Genomic DNA, 15,297 nt, shown 5'->3' with positions numbered 1-15,297 from the left:
GTTAAACATTTGAGTGATAGGACCCTATGTCATGTTGATCCACCCCCCCTCCTCCCAAAATGGCCAATGATGGGCCTGAAGGGGGTGGGAAGGGGAGAGGCCTTGGGTGGGTGTGTCCTCAGCTCTGCTTCCCAACCATATTCTGCATGATTGTGCCACTTCTGGGGTTTTTCAAGGTCTGAAGAATGTTTCGGGGGTTTCTCCACAGTAAAAATTATTGAGAATGGCTGCTCTAAGTGTAATGGCCAGAGAGTGGCTACAACTCCTCATGGGCATGATTCACTGCCACAAAATAAAAGTGCCCCTTGGAACCAGCAAGCTTCTAGCTAGATTAATCCCTTTGCCTCCAAAAATGGGGCAGTTTTGGACAGGCAGAGGATATGGGTCAGCTGGTCCTGTCTCTCTTGCTTGGCTACCAACAGTCTAGCATTACTTACAACACACTCTTTTCTCACACGTATATTGTTTTGTGCCAGACGCATTTGACTGGCTTTTTTAATTCTTTTTTTTTTGGGGGGGGGGCGGCGTTGCAGCTCTGGGATGGAGGGGGGAGAAAAGAATTCAATAGCTCATTCAGCTGTTAAGCTTTGGTCGCAGGAAGTGTAAACCCAACATGGAGCCGGCTTTGTTCTCCCCCAGACAAGCAAAAAACTCCTGTCCCCCACCCCAGTCTCTCCCTCTGTTCCTGCAAATATGAGGTCATCTCCCCAAAGTGGGGGGGGGGGCACTGCAAAAGGCCTGGTGCTCAGAGCCAAAGACTGCTGGCTCCTTCCTGAATGTTACAGCAAGAAAGGTATTCAAAATCTGCTCCTTTGGGGTACAGCCACACAAGGGCCTTCTTGCTGCTGTTTTCATACTTTTGGCTTTCTTTTCGCCTCGGGGGTGTTCATTAGAGATCTAACAGGGATTGGTGCTGGGGTGGGGTTTGGGTTTGTCCTTGCAAGCGGTGGATCTAGACTGATTTCCAACAATTCTGCCTTCTTGTTGAAGACCCCAATTCACCTCTCCGGCTGTCCCTGGGGGGTCTCCTCCCCGTCCAGAGCAGCATTTCAGGGAGACCAGCGACCTACGACAGGGAAAAGGAACAGGCGCTTCTGATTGGACGGGCAGAAATGTTTTGCGCAAACAGAAAATTTGCTTTGGATCCAACCCTCTAAGAAAGGCACGTCCTTCTCACTTCACCTCCCACGTAAAAACAAGATACCTGTCAATAGCTTGGAAAAAAATAGTCCTGTTCTCCTGTGTCCAGTCATGAGCTCAGGAGTCAAACTGACAACCGCATGCAGGAACTGGAGAAGACACAATTTCCCCAAGCAGAGGGAGGAGAATGAGAAAGGAAGGAAGCAAGGGAGAGGTAGGAGAGCAGGGAAAGACAACGAGAAACAAAGGACAATGCATATGCTAATAGGGATGTGTGTTACTCAACAGCATAACCCAAACTCTGGGCATTTATATTTCCACCAGGAGATTGAGTAGCCTGTCTTTCTTCCAGGGGCCTTTGGTGCCATCTAAGACAGGGGTGGCCAAACAGTGGGTCGCCAGATGTCCTTGGAATACAATAACCATGAGTCCCTGCCACTACGTTGGGGCTCATGGTAATTGTAGTCCATATATATATGGAGAGCTAGTTTGGCCACCAGATCCTGAAGATGAAACTCAAATACTTTGGCCGCCTCATGAGAAGGAAGGACTCCCTGGAGAAGAGCCTAATGCTGGGAGCGATCGAGGGCAAAAGAAGAAGGGGACGACAGAGAATGAAGTGGCAGGATGGAGTCCCTGAAGCAGTCGGTGCAAACTTAAATGGACTCCGGGGAATGGTAGAGGACAGGAAGGCCTGGAGGATCATTGTCCATGGGGACACAATGGGTCGGACACGACTTCGCACCTAACAACAACAAAAGTTTGGCCACCCCTGGTCTAAGAGATCCAGTTTGTACCAGCCCTGCCCAAATTACAGCACCGCCACTGAGTCTTGCATGCTCCAGCAATGCCCTGCTTAAAACCCTGTCGGAAAAGTTGCTCTGGGAGGCTACTTTCAGGCAGCCTAAGAAAGCGTATTACTTTGCGCTCGTTTTTTCTCCCCTAACCAAATCTGCCCTGCAGGAAATATAGAGAGCACTTGGGAAAAGTCTGTGGGGAGAAGAGGCTTACAGGTAGAGAGGCATGTGCTTTTAAGAGCACAGGGAGACATGCCCAGCGTCACTATACCTTCAGGCAGGGCAGCTGTCAGGAGCCCAGACTTTCTGGCAGGGCCCACTGCTGCTGACCCCTCAACATGCCCTTTCCCTGCCTGTTTGCTTGTGAGTGCCGCTCACGCCAAACTGCTCACACTCCCTGCTACCGTCAGAGAAAGGCCTGCAGGCAGTGCAGGTGGCCATGAGTATGGGCAGTGAGACGGCTTGCAAGAACAGTAGGGGCAGGATGCACAGGCCCCCAGGAACCCTCCACCCAGAGAGGAGACAAGAACTGTTTTGTACCCCGCTTTCTACATCCCAAAGGAGTCTCAAAGCGGCTTGCGATCACCTCCCCTTCCTCTCTCCACACCGGGCACCCTGTGAGGTAGGCGAGGGTGAGAGAGCTCTGAGAGAGAGAACTGTGACTGGCCCATGGCCACCCAGCTGGCTGCAGGAGGAGGAATGGGGAACCAAACCTGGCTCCCCAAAGGCTGCTGGTCCGAACTGCTACACCACTCCGGCTCTTAGGGCTTCTCCAAGTCTGGAACTGCAATGAGATGCATGGCCCAAAGTGGCAGGAGACGGGAAGGAATCTGCAGCCAGAACCCAAGAGGAGGTAAATTATTCAAAACGAAAGTCAGGATGGCATGCAAATATCTGAAGTGCAGCAACTAATGCAGTCTGCCCTACTTTGCCCTGCAACGAGCTACTCTCTGCAGCAAAACAGCCACTCAAGGCCACACAGGTGTGAGCTGCCCTTCGGCGCCAGACTTTGCATCTCCCTGTCCTTGGCCCAAAATGGGAAGGGAGACCCTTACTCGTACATGATAAAAGGAAGTGATATGTGTCCCACTGCTCCATATCCCCAGCGCAAGCATTAAAAGTGCACTTATGAATCCTGTGTTCATTATTCATAGGAGAGGGAGGATCACAAAAGGCTTAGGTCTAAGGTTCAGTGCCCAGCCTTTTCCAGGATACCAGGTAGGACTAGGACAGACACTTCTGGGCCCAGGATCCTGGAGAGACACTGCCAGATGCACAGGTTCAGAGATTCAGATTACCTTTATTGGCACAGGCTGTTTGGATTGTGATAAGGTGGCCTTGGATAGTCAGGAGCATGGGGGGGGGGGGAATTCACAGTCTCAGTATCTCAGCAGTGGGATAGACTGCCTAAGGAGGTGGTGAGCTCCCCCTCATTGGCGGTCTTCCAGCAGCAGCAGGACAGCTACTTCTCCTGGATGCTTTAGGCTGATCCTGCATTGAGCAGGAGGTTGGACTACATGGCCCCTTCCAACTCAATGTTTCTATGATTCTTCTAGTGTAGAAAGCCTTTGTCCTGCTACTACACAGGGTTATTGTTGTTGTGAGGATAAAATACATTAGATGGAATAACATTCAAACTAGGAATAAGATGGGATTGTTCCTAAATTGCTGTATGGGGGCGTGGGGAAACGTGAAAAAGAGGTACTGAAATGCTATTCTTCTGCAATCCCCAGGGACTGTTGCAGTCGTCCTAGGAGCCAGGCCCATGCTGCCCTTGAGAAGATGGATATGCTGCACTCATCTGAAAAGTTGTCTCCTAGCCTTTCAAGGGCTCCTGGCTTTCAGAGCGTTTTATGCAGATCCGCACAGGCCTGGCCAGTCCTCTGAACCGTTACAAGAAACCGCACACAAATAGCTTTCTGAGCTCATGGTTGCTAAGCTTCGGACTGGTTCCTCCTGCACAAATGCCAAGTCCCTTGCATGAATGCAACGAACAAGAACACAAGTGTGTGTGAGCACACGCACACACACAGAACCCCTGTACAACAGAGGCAGTGTTTGGAGAAGGGACCTGCCAAAAAAAAAAGAGAGAGAAAGGGCCCTACAATTGCAGGAAGCAGCCAAGGGGCTGGGGTGACATCATGCCGAGCAGCATTTCAATGCCGTTCGATGGGGAGGGGAGGGGAGAGGCAGGCTGGTGATGTCAGCTGGTGGCTGCAATTATCCCCAAGGTGATTTTTATCAGCCTGCCAGAGCTGATGAAGTCATCCGGCTCATGTGAGTGACTGGGAATCTCAGCAATGTCACCAAATCCAGGTAACCTCTGCTGACTGCATCCTCTGGAGAGTTTTTGGGAAGCCCTCAGGCTGGTTCCAGGCAGGTGGTGAGTAGGATTCGATCAACAGGGGAGGGAAACGCCGTGGGGTGACAAAGAGAGACACAATAGGACTAAAGACTCATCTTCTGAACTTGCAGGGGGGCTGCCAGGAGGACAGTCACGGTGAGCCTGTTGTGGTGTGCACAAATACACGAAAGACGACCTTTAAAGGGTGAGAGACAATGATGCGTCTCACACTCACACACACACCACACATCCCTACCTGTCCCAGCATCGCAACATCCTGCTTGCTTGTTTAATGTAAAGCAAATTCTGAATAACGATATTAAGGTGACCAGATCTTAACATTGGTAAAGCAGGACACCATTGACCGGGGTGGGTGGGGGGGTTCTTGATTAAAAATGTGGTCTATATGGAGCAACCAAAGGTTTCATAGAATGCATAGAATGCAAAAATACTATTGTAATACATATATTTTAATTTCAACATAATTGCCAGGTACCCCCAGATGTCCCTCCAAAAGTGGGACAATCTGGTCAGCTTAAACTATATGTATAACCCCCTTTTTCTTTTCTGTACCGATCCTGTATTTCTACAATGTTTTTCTTCGCTTTAAAAATAATTAAAAAAAACCTCTGCCACCCATTTAGAAGAAGAAGAAGAAGAGTTGGTTCTTATATGCCGCTTTTCCCTACCCGAAGGAGGCTCAAAGCGGCTTACAGTCACCTTCCCGTTCCTCTCCCCACAACAGACACCCTGTGAGATGGATGAGGCTGAGAGAGCCCTGATATCACTGCTGGGTCAGAACAGTTTTATCAGTGCCGTGGCGAGCCCAAGGTCATCCAGCTGGCTGCATGTGGGGGAGCGCAGAATCGAACCTGGCATGCCAGATTAGAAGTCCGCACTCCTAACCGCTACACCAAACTGGCTCTCTTCATACTTCATAGCCTCTGCTTTTATTTTTGGGAGATAAACAAAACAACCCCAGATCCCCAGTCTTTGACTCACTACAAGAGAACAGGGTGTCCCTGTCGAGGGCACTAAAGTTCAGGGTTTCCAGAGAGGAAGGAAGGAAGGAAGGACGCTCTGCTGCCATGAGACCAGAGAAGAATTGTCTTGGGGCAGCTTACTGTTTAAGAGTCCTGCAGTGACAGAAACCTAACTTGAAGGCCAAGGTTAGCCGATAGACTGCCTCTTAATAGGAAGGCTCTATCTCAGCCTTTCTTAACTTTTTATTATTATTGAGAAACCCCTGAAACATTCTTCGGGCTTTTGAGAAATGCCAGAAGTGGCCCAACTGGGCAGAATATGGTTGGGAAGCAGAGTACACGCCCACCTGGCCCCCTTCCCGTTTCCACCCCCTCCAGGCCCATCGCTGGCCGATTGGGGAGGCGCAGGGCAGGCCGGCATGGCCATCTATGGTCATATCACCCGATAATAGTTTTATTACATTTTAAAAGTATATATATATATAAATTAACTCCCACCCATTTGGGAAACTCTTCCAGGGCCATCTGATGGCATGACTAGCAGCCATGAAGAGTGTCTCTGGGAGTTGGTCTCATCTCCCATTCACAGCGACCTCCATGAGTGGATGCAAATGGACAGGTAATACTTAGCAGGGGTCTCAAGGCCCTGAAGGGAGGTGCATTTTGGGGACGGAGGGTGATGGGCAGGGAAACCTCTGAAGCTTGAAGAAGAAGAAGAAGAGTTGGTTCTTATATGCCGCTTTTCCCTACCCGAAGAAGGTTCAAAGCGGCTTACAGTCGCCTTCCCTTTCCTCTCCCCACAACGGACACCCTGTGGGGTGGGTGAGGCTGAGAGAGCCCTGATATCACCGCCCAGTCAGAACACTTTTATCAGAGCCCAAGATCACCCAGCAGGCCGCATGTGGGGGAGCGCAGAATCGAACCTGGCATGCCAGATTAGAAGTCCGCACTCCTAACCACTACACCAAACTGGCTCCTGAGTACAAGGAGATGCCTGGATTCAACAGAACTGGCCCTGCATGTCCGGACACTTAACCCACGCAAACACACTCAAGGGAACCTGAGCTTGCTTACAGACCCTTAGCCCAACAGTGTCACCTGAGACAGGCCAGAGCTTTTGCAATGCTGGCTCCCAGGGATCCTTTGAAGTGGGGATGCCGGAGACTGTGTACCCCTCCCAACGATTCAGGTCTTGCGTGGGTCAGTGCTATTTCAGATCACAGGATATTAAACAGCAGCCAGCACCGAGCAGCAGAGAAGAGCTCAAAGGGCTACTTAGCAACGTTTTCACACTCCGGAGAACAGGACGGACCTTGACCTGATTTATAATCTCTTGGTGTCTTGAACTTCATGCCCGTCGCAGGCGCTGCAGTGGTTCAGGTGTGCTGGGAAAAGAGGCCACGGTGTTACACAAAACCACAGCCTCTTAACTCTAATCCCCAGGGACTGTTATGAAACGAGGAAAACCGGTGCTCTCGCAAACAGTTGGGGGGAAGTTTGCCTCGACTGTCGTATGTAAAACCAGATATGGGCTCGCTTGCCAAAGAGCGGCTGGCGACTGCGCTCTCGGTGGAGGGTGTCCCAACAATGCTGTTGTGCCAGCAGGTGCAGAAGACAGGAGGGTAGTCCGGACAAGTTGTTGGCAGGCTGTATGTAAAGCATCTGCTGGCGAAAACACCGCTACTCCAAAGTGAAGATTCTCAACCGTGCCATGACCATCGATGGTCCAGGAAAAAGTCAAAGTATATATAGAGAGAGCCATTGTGTTGCATGCAGGAGGTCCTGGCTTTAATCCTTAGTGTAGGCATGGCCATACTGTGGCTGTACAGTATGGACTACAGTTCCCACGACCACCTGCCAGCATGCCCAATTGGCTCATGAGGATTGTAGTGCATGAACAACTGGAGAGTTTGTCCACCCTTGCTTAGTGGAACGATCTCCTGCAGCAGAGCTGGGAAAGGCCTTTCTGGGCCTGAGATCTTGGGGGATCCTCTGTCAGGCAGAGGAGGCAGTGAGGAGCCTAGGCAGAACAATGCTCTGGCTCTATATAAAGGAGCATGATATACTCGCAAATTAAGTATATGTATTTTTTACATGCTGTAATGAGAACAGCTCAATCCTGAGTTGTGTTGCTCAGGGCTCACAATAAGACATGTTGAGCTAGTCCCCGATGCACACCTCTTCTGCGTTTCTTTAAAAAGAGAACTGGCAACTTGATTTTGACAGCTGAGTTTGCCTCCACTGCATTACCAAAGACTTGTTTGGTAAAGCCATTCCCTGGCCTCTGTAAGATGCCGCTGTGGACCCTCAGCCTTCCACTGGAGCTGTGGGTCTCGAGGCCTGACCCACTGTAGGTCTCAGGGCCTGACCCACAAAACCAGGGCAAAGGGATCGCTGCTCTGCAGGTATGGCTTCTCTCTCTCCTTGAACTCAGACAGGAAGGTAGGTGGCCCTCAGGGATGTGAACGTCCAGAAGAATACCCGGGAAAGAGTTAGAAAGCCCCTGCCATGTTCGGCTAAGGTCTTTTCTTTTTTAATCCCTCCTTTAAAAAAAAAATTCAGTTTTTATTGTTCTTTATTATGCAGCCTTTTAAGATGACTGCATAAGCCGATATTCAAGCAGGTTGGCAAGTCTGACCTTAACCCAAAGCATTTTTTTTTAATCCCCAAATTTTACACAATTTTAATATGCATTTTGGATGTAAACTTTTACGCCATGCTGTTTACCAAAGGTGGAGTGAAATAGTGCACGGTGGGCATTCCACACAGATGGAATGGCCAAGAAATATAGATTTTAAAAAGAACGATGGAACAAAAAGCATTCCCTAGAATGCACACCCTACTGGCCACCCTCCCCGCATAAGGCTTGGACTGTTGCACAACCTTCTGTCCGGTTTCTGCTCCCCAAGAGGTACCTGCTTAGCAACAGCAGGGCCATTAAGAGAGTCTGCCCTGGCATGTCCCATTCCCCGGCATTCCTTTGCTCACCTTCCTGGCTTTCACACAGCCCAGTTCCTGGAAGCTCCAGGACAGTTTACGCCTCTTCTTTTTAATAATATCCTTTGTGAGCCTCTCCTTGCAATAAAACAAGGATCACAGGAAGCCCCGCTTGTGCAAGGGAGAGAAGGGGGGAAAGTGCTTGGGGAGCATCCGTATTGTTAGAAAGCAGAAAGCAAACACCTGTGGCACCTAGAGCTCTTCAGCAGGCTAAATAGACTTAAGGTGGGGGGGGGGGGGAGAGATAAAGGTTTCTCAGGGCATCTGAGAAGTGCAAAGGCTGCCCATTTGTTGTCCTCTCGAAATGGGTTACCTGTGCAAAGCTACACCTTTCTAACCGCACTGAAGTCACTAGCATGCTAACGCTAAGTTCACTAGAAACTCTAATTCTGCGAATTTAGGCAGACTGTAAGTGGGTGGACAGAAGGGACTGTGTCGGTGCTTGGCTCTTGGGCCATTTCCTGCGTTCTACACGGGGTTGGACTAGATGACCCTGGAGGTCCCTTCCAACTCTATGATTCTAGCAGCTTTGTTTAGGACTGCAGTGTGAACTGGATTAGCCTGTGCTGGGTGGAAAACAGGGGTGTGGGCTTCAGTGCTGGGGGCGACTGATTGTGGCTTCCAATGACTCTTGGCTCAGGGGATCTTGGGCTTTTTTATCGGAAGGACTTTCCCATTTTCCTCCTTCACGGAACTTGACTGATCCAATGCATGCTCTAAACAGATGCAAATCACTGCCGGCTCTTTCACTGGCAAAAGGAGGGCAGCCGCAGTTTCCTGCTTCTCTCTCCCAGTGCATTGTGAAACCAGTTTGGCACCCTGCGTTTTCCCAGCTGATCACGGCTCCTGGTCTCCGCTGCAAGAAGGTTAAAAACAGCAGATTCTGGGGTGGCACGGGGCGTCTATTCTGTCCTGGACTCTCCTCCCTGAGCCCTTTTATTCCTGTAACGTTTGGCCTGACCCAGTGCCCTGGAGAACTCGTAAGCTTGCCCATTGCTTGGAGGAAGTGTGATTGTTCCTAGTAAAACAGCACGCTTCCTGAATCACCCTAATAGTTTTCCAAAAGCCTGACGATCCAGTCTATCAACATCTCTTAACTGTGCACAGAAACAGGGAGCTGGCGGCCTAGCATTGGAGCTGAACTCCGTACCGCCCAGGCCCGTGTCGGGATATTCTGCCGCCACAAGACGCACGAAGCAAACAGATAACCAGACAGGGATTTGGAAGCCTGACGCACTAGCCTGGCCAGCCCTATCACTGAACCCTACTGACAGTCGGATCAGTGGCAGGACTAAGCCAACTCAGAAGTAGGTCACTGCGCAGGGCAAGAAAGCCCACGACTTGTGCTCCGGTGACATGACACAATATCCTCGGAGGCCTGATCTCTTCTCAAAAGCCGGCTGATCCCGACGGCTGACCTGAAACCAGGCTGGGACTGTTGCCGCCTCTACCCTGGTTCCTTGCCCTGGGAAAGAGAGCTTTGCACAGGGATTCACACAAAACTTGGGCGTTTCTGGCTCACGCAAGCACTGTGCCAGAAACCGTAAACGCCGGCCTCAGCCGTGCCCAGCAATCCATCACTTTTCAGAATCAGGTTTTACGTTGCTGAGAAGCTGATGCAGAACCCGATTACAAGAAACTGCTGCCATGCAGCAGGGGAACGACACAGCCGCCTTTCTTGTGAGCCGGAGACTGCCGAGCATTTTAAAACACTTGAACGCAGCAGCTCTAAAGCAAGTTCCAAGTGTGTGTGTTTGTGTGTGTGTGGGGAGCAAATCCCCCTGCCTGAAATGCAGCTTGATCTTCAGAGTCCCGAACTGTGGGAATTGAAACACGGCAAGTGAGACTTGCTCTTCATGAACGGGGGCTGCCAGGCCTCTCCATCGCAAAAGGCGGCCAAGTGAGTGGCTCCCCTGTATGGATGGACATAGAATCATAGAATCATAGAGTTGGAAGGGACCACCTGGGTCATCTAGTCCAACCCCCTGCACTATGCAGGACCCTCACAACCCTATCGCTCATCCACTGTAACCTGCCACCCCCTTGAGCCTTCACAGAATCAGCCTCTCCGTCAGATGGCTATCCAGCCTCTGTTTAAACATTTCCAAAGATGGAGAACCCACCACCTCCCGAGGAAGCCTGTTCCACTGAGAAACCGCTTTAACTGTCAGGAACTTCTTCCGGATGTTTAGATGGAGTTTCTTTTGAATTAATTTCATAACTCTCACTGGTTGATTCAACTCAGTATCTGCCAACTCCCAATGTTCTCCAGAGACAGAGAGGCAGAGAGAATCTGTGCAGGATCGGTGCATCTAGTATATTTTCATCCCATATATTTTCATCTCCAAGCCTGGTTCTTCCTTTCCCCATTTTATCCTCCCAACAACCCTGCCAGGAAAACTAGGCTGAGGGATGGTGACCGGCCCAAAATCCTTCTGTAAATGTCATGGCCAAAGGGGAACCTGGGTCTCTCAAGTCCTGGCCTGACGCTCTAGCGCAGGGGTAGTCAACCTGTGGTCCTCCAGATGTTCGTGGACTACAATTCCCATGAGCCCCTGCCAGCACACACTGACAGGGGCTCATGGGAATTGTAGTCCATGAACATCTGGAGGACCACAGGTTGACTACCCCTGCCCTAACCCATCCTTTCTCAACCTTTTGACCACGGAGGAAGCCCTGAAATATTTTTCAGGCTTTGAGGAACCCCGCAAGTGGTGACATGTCCTTTGGGAGAAGTGGGCCTGGAAGCAAGATGCAGGAGCTGGCCAATCGATGGATTGATCATTTACTGTTTCCATTTATGGAGAAAGTAACTTGACTTGTAGAGCAACAGGGGAAGGGGGCTCCAGTGACCATCCGAACATCTGGGAAAGGCTGCATAACCCCTGGGGACCTCTACCTCTTGCGTAACCCCAGAACTCAGGTTAAGAATCCCTGTTCTAATCATTCGACAGCACTGACTCCATGAGAGCTTTTAAAAATTGGCTGGAGTGGAACCTGGGACCTTCGGCACATGAGTGATGGCACCCCCTCTTGCAACTCAAATTAAAAAAAAAATCCAAAACACCTACATTTCCATTATGCCATCATCCCTTTCCCTACAGAGCCCAACTCAGAAAGAGAGGGTTTTCCCCACAGCTGCTACTGGAGGGCCTTTCCTATGGGGAACTGAACTTGGGCCCTTCCGAATCCCAAAAGATGCTCCAGAGGCCCTCTAGCTAATAGAGCTGTAGATTTTTTGGGCCATCTTTGCCTCTGATCTTGGTGTTAGTGACTATCCTGACTCAGTGCAAGCAGATCCAAGGCCTTAATTTGGGAGCAAGAGGTGGAAATATAAAGGAAATGGCCTTTCAGAAGAGCAAACTCGGCTTGCGTTATCGCACCGGGAAGCTGTGAACTCTTCCTGGTCCACTTGGTCTCCCAGGATGAATCCGAGGAGGCTCGTTGTTCCAGTAAGTGCCTGGAGCTGCCCCCATTTCCCTGCTTCAGAGCCAGAACTGTTCTGCCTCATTTGCCGACAGAGAAATACAGCGCTGACTGTCAAAGGGCAGATGCTCTTTTTTTACAAGCTCCCAGAATCTCAGCAGTGATGCTGAAGCCGGCCACCCTTTGCCAGTTCTGCTGACACAGTAACCTGAGGAGGAGGACGGGCCGAGCCAACCTGAAGCTCGTTTTATGTAAGAGGCCTTCCTGCGTCCTCTCGCATCCTGTTTCTTGACATAGATCTCGAAGATCCGCAAGCACCGTTGCTAGAGGATTGTTAAGGGCTTGTTTTGGTGAAATCCATTGGTAATGACCTAGATATATTCCTGGAATATGCTAGCTCGGTGCCTAACTTGCTGCGTGGAAGAACACCTGTTCTGTAATCAAGCTCTGGAAAGAAGTCCAACTCAAGGCTCCTGGGCACCCAAGGCCTCTCTCTGCCCAAGAGCCTCTGCCAGGGAGAGGGGAAACGACTGGGCTAGGAAGACCAAAAATCTAATGAGACAGCAAGGCATTTCACACAGGCAGAGTGCAAGCAAGGAGTGAGGAAAATTAGAATTGTCACTCCTTGAGGTTTTGTCCCTAGGTCAGTGAAAAAGGCTGTTTTGGATCCTCGGAACTAGGGACACACAATCTGGAGGGTAAAGTTTAAGTTTTATGTAAACCACCTTATGGGAGGGCTGTATAGAAATTTAAGAAATGAATGAGTGAATGAACGAACGAATGAAAGAAAACCAGTTTCCAAAACAGTAGGGAAAAGACACTTAAATTAAGCTTTTGAGGGAGGGAGGGAGGGAGGGAGGAAGGAAGGAAGGAAGGAAGGAAGGAAGGAAGGAAGGAAGGAAGGAAGGAAGGAAGGAAGGAAGGAAGGAAGGAAGGAAGTCCAGGGGCACTTTTAAGACCAACCAATTTTAACTCTGGGTATAAGCTTTCGTGTGTATTTTTCATGTGGATTTCACACATTCATATTACTAGCAAGAAAAATGATTAGAAGAGAGGAAAACTGAATCGTAATCCCTTGAGGTTTCGTCCCTAGGTCAGTGAAAAATGCTGTCTCAGGTTCTCGGAACCATAATTAAGCTGTGTTGGTCTTGAAGGTGCCCCCAGACTCCAACCTTGTCCTGTTGTTTCAGATCAACAGAGCTACCCATCTGAATCTGGAGGGTGTCACTCAGAGCCTCCCCTGGCCTTAGGTTTTCCCCTGGGACAAGATGGGCCCATTGCTACTTGCACAGACCACCCTGCTCAATGCTTTTGTTCCTGAACACTCTTGAGCAAAAGCTGGGGTCCTCACCTGGACTGCAGGTCAGAGGGTTGACTGTAATGTATGGGATATGGAGAACCCAGGTTCAATCTATGTAGCTGCTTTGGATCTCCTCAATGGGGGAAAGGCGATTGAAGTAGAAGAAGAAGGAGAGCTTGTTCTTATATGCTGCTTTTCTTTACCCAAAGGAGTCTCAAAGCGGCTTACAGTTGCCTTCCTTTCCCCCTCCCCACAACAGACATCCGGTGGGGTGTACCTTTGATCTGGATAGTCCAGGCTTGTCAAATCTCGTCATATCTTAGAAGCTAAGCCAGGTCAGCCCTGGCTAGTATTTGGATGGGAGACCAGCAAGGAATAGCAGGGGCATGATGTGGAGGCAGGCAGTGGCAAACCACCTCTGAACGTCTCTTGCCTTGAAAATCCAGAGCGGTCACTATAAGTTTACTGTGACTTGCCAGCAGGCACGCATAAGTAAATCCTTATCTATGGTTCCTCTATATCAAGGGTAGTCAAACTGCGGCCCTCCAGATGTCCATGGACTACAATTCCCAGGAGCCAGCTAAAGAGGGCCTCCTGCTAATGAGCTGGCCAGTCCCCACCCGTCCCACTTGATCTGGCTGCGAGCTGCGGCCCAAAGCCACCTTAAACTGCTTTGCCAGGGGCCAGGGGAGGGGACCCTTTCAAGGCCCGTTTTTAGGAACCGGCTTTGAAGCTAGTACATAAATAAATCACATGCTGCTCCAAGGCAACTGACTGGCTGCTGTGAGAAACAGGATGCTCGGCCAGATGGACTCTATTTAATCTGACCCACCAAGGAAACTCATATCCTCAACCCTGCAGGTGCTGCAGCTTCAGCCCTGATTCAGGAATCAAGGCTGTGTCTGGAACCAGCAGAAACATTCAGCATTTAAAAAGCTACCTCTAATCCCCTGACCTCAGAATCTGCTCCAGGGCATCACAGGGCAAAATAGTTTTGCTATCAGAATGCAAAGCTATTGCAAGAGGCGGTGCCGAGGCCTGACGCTTCCTAATCTCGGGACTCTTTCGACCAGAGGAAGATAAAAAGGGGGACCAAACAAACTTTGCTCCCTCAGCTCAGCAGAACAAAGAGAGCCCAGCGTGTCAGAGCTTTGGACAGTTGCCTGTGCAACAGGGAAGTGCGGTCAGGTTAGCAGCAAGTTACTGTAAAGTTCCACTGCAACCGCTACAGCAGGAAGGTACAGGAGAATTATTTCTATGGCCCTTCCCTTTCCCTGAAGGGCAAGCCAGGCAACGGTATTGAGGAAAACCAGTTTCCAAAACAGTGAGGGAAAGACTCTTAAATTAAGCTTCTGAGGAAGGAAGGAAGGAAGGAAGGAAGGAAGGAAGGAAGGAAGGAAGGAAGGAAGGAAGGAAGGAAGGAAGGAAGGAAGGAAGGAAGGAAGGAAGGAGGGAGGGAGGGAGGGAGGGAGGGAGAACCCAAGGTGGCTTACGATAACAGATGCAAAGTTTCCTTCTGATACTGATGAATGGGGTTTTGACTCTTGAAAGCCCAAACCCTGAAAATCTAGTTGGTATCTCTAAGGGGCTGCCGGACTTGAATATGGCTATTTTACTGCATATCAATGCAACTATCTTATCACACACACACACACACAGAAAGCAAAACAAAACACCCCATTTAGAGCCAAAATGTGCACAAGAGAATCTAGGAGGATGAAATCCCTAGGAGCTCTGGACATCTCTGGTTAGGTCCTCAAATTGACCCACTTGCAAAAACTAGAGTTTTCACGGGGCTGCTTCACTCTGAACAGTTGTGGGGAAGGAATCCCGTTGTCTAGGTACCCCCGACAAAGAAGGATTAGCCACCTGCACTGCTTTGGGGCTGATCCAGCAGGGCTATTCTCTGATTCTTAGCAGAACAGGGGTAGCAACTCAAAGTATCCTCCTACCAAAACAACTACGAGGAACCAGGAACTGTGCTGAGATGTTTGTTATACATATAATTTATTTTGTACTGACTGTTTTAAGCCCGATGTTACCCGCGCTGAGCCGACTCGGGAAAGGGCGGGATATGAAAATAACATTATTATTATTATGGAGAAGGGAAAGAGTCTGGAAGCCCTCCAGGTACACCAATAACTTCCGACTACTGCTCCGGTCAACTCTTCAAGACTAGACGAACTGAAGAGGCTGGGGTCTGGAAACCACAAAGAATGTGCTGGAAACCAGAAGCTTCAAGGCAGTGCAAACAGATTTGGGACAAGGGGGAGAGATTCCCAGACCGACACACACACCCCATAACCTTTA

General features: G+C 49.9%; 1 protein-coding gene across 7 annotated transcripts in view; it reads right to left on the bottom strand.

The window, feature by feature from the left end:
• GNG7 (G protein subunit gamma 7) overlaps positions 1-15,297 on the bottom strand; it is a 143,806-nt gene that overhangs the window by 17,505 nt on the left and 111,004 nt on the right. The window lies entirely within an intron of this gene.

The sequence above is a fragment of the Paroedura picta genome, chromosome 4 (assembly GCF_049243985.1).
Source record: "Paroedura picta isolate Pp20150507F chromosome 4, Ppicta_v3.0, whole genome shotgun sequence".
In the NCBI taxonomy this organism is placed as follows: domain Eukaryota; kingdom Metazoa; phylum Chordata; class Lepidosauria; order Squamata; family Gekkonidae; genus Paroedura; species Paroedura picta.
This window is presented reverse-complemented; position numbering and strand designations above follow the sequence as displayed.